This window comes from Oncorhynchus masou, chromosome 30 (assembly GCF_036934945.1).
Source record: "Oncorhynchus masou masou isolate Uvic2021 chromosome 30, UVic_Omas_1.1, whole genome shotgun sequence".
Lineage (NCBI taxonomy): Eukaryota > Metazoa > Chordata > Actinopteri > Salmoniformes > Salmonidae > Oncorhynchus > Oncorhynchus masou.
Genome location: NC_088241.1, coordinates 52528433 through 52533978, shown reverse-complemented (window position 1 = coordinate 52533978; position 5546 = coordinate 52528433). Strand labels below are relative to the sequence as shown.

General features: G+C 40.0%; 1 non-coding gene across 1 annotated transcript; it reads right to left on the bottom strand.

The window, feature by feature from the left end:
- Window positions 1-5291: 5291 nt before the first annotated feature.
- Window positions 5292-5346, bottom strand: LOC135523229 (U7 small nuclear RNA). The gene has a single exon (XR_010452805.1). It is a non-coding gene; the product is annotated as a U7 small nuclear RNA (small nuclear RNA).
- Between the last annotated feature and the right edge of the window lie 200 nt (window positions 5347-5546).

Here is a 5546-nt window from a genome sequence, read left to right as displayed (position 1 = left end):
ATGACTGTATTGATAGAATAGGCTCTGTTGCTTACGTTAGTAAGTTAAATTTGCTAAAAGGTTATTGGCAGGTGCCTCTGACCTCTTGAGCTTCTGACATATCGGCTTTTGTTACGCCAGATAACTTTGTACCATACACTAATGCCCTTTGGCATGTGTAATGCACCTGCTACTTTTCAGCGGCTAGTTAACATTGTGTTTGCAGATGTGCCAAATTGTACTGCTTACCTTGACGATGTGGTGATTCATTCGTCTACTTGGTCTGATCATCTCTCCACTTTGAAAAGTGTGTTTCAGCGGTTGGAGAAGGCTTCTTTAACCCTCAATTTGGCCAAGTGTGAGTTTGGGAAGGCTACAGTGACTTAATTAGGGAAACAAGTGGGACGAGGTCAAGTGCGCCCAGTAACTGGTAAAGTGGAAGCAATTGTTGCTTTTCCTGCTCCCACTACTCGCCGCCAGTTGCGCAGTTGTCCTCCTGGAAGATTCTCCCATCTCCACAGAGGAACTCTAGAACTCTGTCAGAGTGACCATGGTGTTCTTGGCCACCTCCCTGACCAAGGCTCTTCTCCCAGACGGCTCAGTTTGGCTGGGAGGTCAGCTCTAGGAAGAGACTTGACGGTTCCAAACTTCTTCCGTTTAAGAATGATGGAGGCCTGTGAGGACAGACGCTGGAAACGAGAAGCAAGTACAGGGAGTGAACATTTAATGAAACACGGACAGGAACAGAAAACGGACAGCGTCTGGACAGGGGAAAACAAAAATGACAATACAACAATAATGTTGACAGGGATCTAACAGACAGCCATAGGCGGGGCAATCAACAAGGTAATGGAGTACAGGTGAGTCCAGCGAGCGCGGATGCGCGTAATGATGATGACAGGTGTGCGTAAGGATGGGAAGTCTGGCGCCCTCGGGCCAGAGAGGAGGTGCGGGAGCAGGCGTGACAGAGGCCACTGTGTTCTTGGGGACATTCAATACTGCAGACATTTTTTGGTATGCTTCCTGTCTCGGAGCTCTACAGACACTTCAACCTTATAGCTTGGTTTTTGCACTAACATGCACTGTCAGCATTGGGACCTTGTATTGTCAGGTGTGTGCCTTTCCAAATCATGTCCAATCAATTTAATTTACCCCAGTTTCTACAACCAAGTTGTAGAAACATCTCAAGGATGATAAGTGGGAACAGGAGGCACCTGAGCTCAATTTCAAGTCTAATAGCAAAGGGTGTAAATCCTTATGTAAATAAGGTATTTCTGTTTTTTATAAGAAAGGTGGGGGTGTGGCTATATATGTACAATCTAAATTCCATGTAAGTGTGGCAAAGTCTGAAACTATTTGTAAACAGTTGGAATTTCTTGCTTTGAATATTGAGGTTTCAAAGGGCCTCTCTATAACTGTGATTGGCTGTCATAGACCCCCCTTTGCTCTCGGTGATGAATTTTCTTCTTTCAAGCACCTTATGTCTAAACTTCTTTACAGTGAAATGATCCTGATTGGTGATCTCAACTGGTGTTGGTTAAAGCCGGTGTCTGATGGTTTAAAAATGTTTTGTAATTCTATGAATCTTAACCAGTTGATTAAATCTTAAATGCCCAGATAAATCTACCCTGATTGATTTGATATTGACAAATGTTTCACATAAATATTCTGAGGTTGGTGTTTTTTGTAATGATTTAAGTGACCATTGTGCTGTTGTTGCTGTTAGAAATACTAAGGTTCCAAAGACAAACCCACATTTTATTTGTAAGAGAAATAAATAAATTTGAAGTGGTGTGCCCCAAGGCTCTGAACTTGGTCCTCTCTTATTCACTATTTACACAAAAATGTCCAAAATGCACAACTTCCTTTTTATGCTGATGATACTGTTATTTACTGTTGTGCCTTGTCTCTTACAAAAGCTTTCCAGAACATGCAAACTGTTTTTATACTGTTCAACATACCTTTTGTCAATTGAAGCTTATCCTCAATACTGACAAAACAAAACTAATGGTGTTTTCTAATGCAAGAAATAGACCTCTGAACCTTTCACCTATTACTACCTGTCAGGGCAAGGAGATTGAGGTTGTAACCTCATATAAATATCTTGGAATTTTAATTGATGACGGCCTCTCTTTTAAATTGCATATTCAACAACTTACAAAAAAACTGAAGCTGAAATTTGGATTTTATTTTAGGAATAAGGCCTGTTTTTCTTTTGAAGCCAGAAGGAGGCTAGTATCAGCTACATTTATGCCTTTACTAGACTATGGGGATATTTTATATATGAATGCTTCCACTCAGTGTTTGGGATCAATTGACATTCATTACCATGGCATTTTGAGATTTATTTTAAACTGCAAAACCCTTACGCACCACTGCACTTTGTATACGAGGGTTGGCTGGCCTTCTCTTGTCACTTGTAGGCTCAGTCACTGGTATACTTATTTACAAAGCCATTTTGGGTTTACTACCTTTTTATTTGTGCATTTTTATTGTTCAGTATTGTGGTGGGTACTCTCTTCGTTCGCTGGACTTTATCCTGCTAACTGTTCCAAATGTCCAAACTGAATTTGGTAAAGGGCTTTTATGTACTCTGCGCCATCGTCTTGGAACACCTTACAAAATACTTTTAAACTGGAAGAACTTGTCCCGATTGGTGTTTTTAAATCACTGATGAGGCTGATTCCCTGACCTGTCAATGTTTTTAATTTGCTGTTTTATACTCTTGTGAATTCAATGGTTTTTACTAGATTACTTGTAGTTTTTCATGTTGTCTGTCTGTATTTTTTGTAATGACTTGGTGCTGCTTATCTTGGCCAGGGCGCTCTTGAAAAATATATTTTAATCTCAATGAGCCCTTCCTGGTTAAATAAAGGTAAAATAAAAAATAAAAACAAATATTTAATACAATTGCAAACATTTCTAAAAAACTATTTTGCTTTGTCATTATGGGGTATTGTGTGTAGATTGCTGAGGATACATAAAAAAAACAATTTTAGAAGAAGGCTGTTTTATTTAACCTTTATTTAACTAGGCAAGTCAGTTAAGAACATGTTCTTATTTTCAATGATGGCCTATGAACAGTGGGTTAACTGCCTTGTTCAGGGGCAGAACAACAGATTGTGTACTTTGTCAGCTCAGGGATTCAATCTTGCAACCTTTCAGGTCCAACACTCTAACCACTAGGCTACGCTGCCGTAACATAACAAATTCTGGGACAAGTTTGAATACTTCCCTAAGGCAAATAATAATGTAAATGAAGCTGTAAATGAAGCTGTAAATGAGTATGGCTAAGCTATTTTTCATATTGCCAGTGATTTGAAGTTGAACATTGCCAAATGCATCAGTTAAATTAGGCCTAAATGTGCTTTAAAAAGTATTGTGCCTATAGCTTATTTAATGAAACCCTGGCTGGCTGTTGGTGTCCTATGTCAGGTCTCTCCAACCCTGTTCCTGGAGACCTACCTTCCTGTAGGTTTTTGCTCCAACCCAAGTTGTAACTAACCTGATTCAGTTTATCAACCAGCTAATTATTGAATCAGATGCGCAGGATTAGGGTTGGAGTGAAAACCTTCAAGATGTTAGCTCTCCACAACAGGGTTGGAGAGCTCTGTCCCAAACAATAGATTGCAAAGCAGCATCCCCACTCAACATTTTGGAAATGGTAAGTTTACTTTCTCATCCATAAACACATTCAAGTGCAAATACGGTTCTGAAGTTCAAATCAGTAGGATGAGGGGCATTGCAATAACAAAACTGAGGGGAGGCAAAAATAGCTATTTCAGAAAGTGGGGGGACATGACCCCTCCGTCCCCAGTGAAAGCTGTGCCCCTGTGTGTGTCTGATTATCGCTGCTGAAATAAATAGTTGTTTGGAGTGATCTCAGGGGGAAGGAGTTATTTTTCAAAGTAACCCATCGGTACTAGCTACCCACATTAAAAAATACTATAGTTTATGCTACTAGACCATCACAAGACCACAATGCTTGCCTTTTGGAGCAGCAAGAGGAACTGCCCCTCCCTACCTTCAAGCTATGCTTAAACCCTATACCCCAACCCGAGCACTCCATACTGCCACCTCTGGTCTCTAGGCCCTCCCACCCCTACGGGAGGGCAGCTTCTGCTCAGCCCAATCCAAGCTCTTCTCTGTCCTGGCACCCCAATAGTGGAACCAGCTTCCCCCTGAAGCTAGGACAGCAGAGTGCCTGCCCATCTTCCAAAAACATCTGAAATTCTACCTCTTCAGCACAGGAGGTTGGTGGCACCTTAATTAGGGAGGACGGGCTTGTGGTAAGGACTGGAGCGTAATCAGTGGAATGGTATCAAACACATCAAGCACATGGCTTCCAGGTGTTTGATGTCATTCCATTTGCTCTGTTCCGGCCATTATTATGAGCCGTTCTCCCCTCAGAAGCCTCCACTGCCTCAAAGAGTATCTTAAATAATCCCACAGCACCCTCTCACCCCCCCCCAAAAGGTGACAAAAATACATAAATAAAAACATTTTGTGAACTAATATTCGCTCTTGACCTCTTTGTTGTTAGATACTTTATTGAGGAAAAATTGATTTACAATGACTGTGATTATGTGGTTGTCCCACCGAGCTATCATAAAATGAATGCATGTTTTTTTGGACTTTACTGTAGTATTCTTCCCTACAAAGACAAAACGCAGTGTCTACATAATTTGTTTTACTGCAAAGTCTATTTTTGTCTAGACTGAAATGCTAGTTCTGATACTCTGTGGTATAGTCTGATCAACTGGCTTGTTCTTGTGTCAGGAAATGAAATAGCACATTACTCAGATAATATACCTGGCCATGACAACCGATCAAAGATTTTGACCAAATTCGTAGTAACTGTGTTTCATCATTGTAGGGCAGTATTCCCTATAGTGTTTTTGCGGATTGAAATAATGTAGTATTTACTGTAATATACTGTAGTTTTTACAGTTTACTATAGTATATAAACTGTAGTAAAAAAAATAGTTGTATATACTGTAGTACTGTAGTATTTACTGTAGTGTTTTTTCAGACTGTAGTACGGTATACTGTAGTATTTACTGTAGTGGTTTTTCAGACTGTAGTACGGTATACTGTAGTATTTACTGTAGTGTTTTTTCAGACTGTAGTACGGTATATTGTAGTATTTACTGTTGTGTTTTTTCAGACTGTAGTACGGTATACTGTAGTATTTACTGTGGTGTTTTTTCAGACTGTAGTAAGTATATTGTAGTATTTACTGTCGTGTTTTTGGGGACATTACTTTAGAATTGACCAAAGTGTTTTTGCTTCATTATCTTTGACATAGAAGTGGGGGCCTTTCTCCTTGAGGAAACCTACTGGAGAAATACTGAAAGAGCACCTTTTCCATGACCTGTGGGTAGGAAGGATTTAGTTCTGACCGGAGAGTTCCGAGCTTCTGCTCTTTTCTATAATCTGTACGGAATGCTCTATTTATGCTCTCTTCTTAGCACGTAGGTTTTTAACTTACGGGTGGCACACATTTGTATATGGAGGAGGGGAATTGGCAGGGTATATGCAAATTAAATACTATAGCATTTACTATA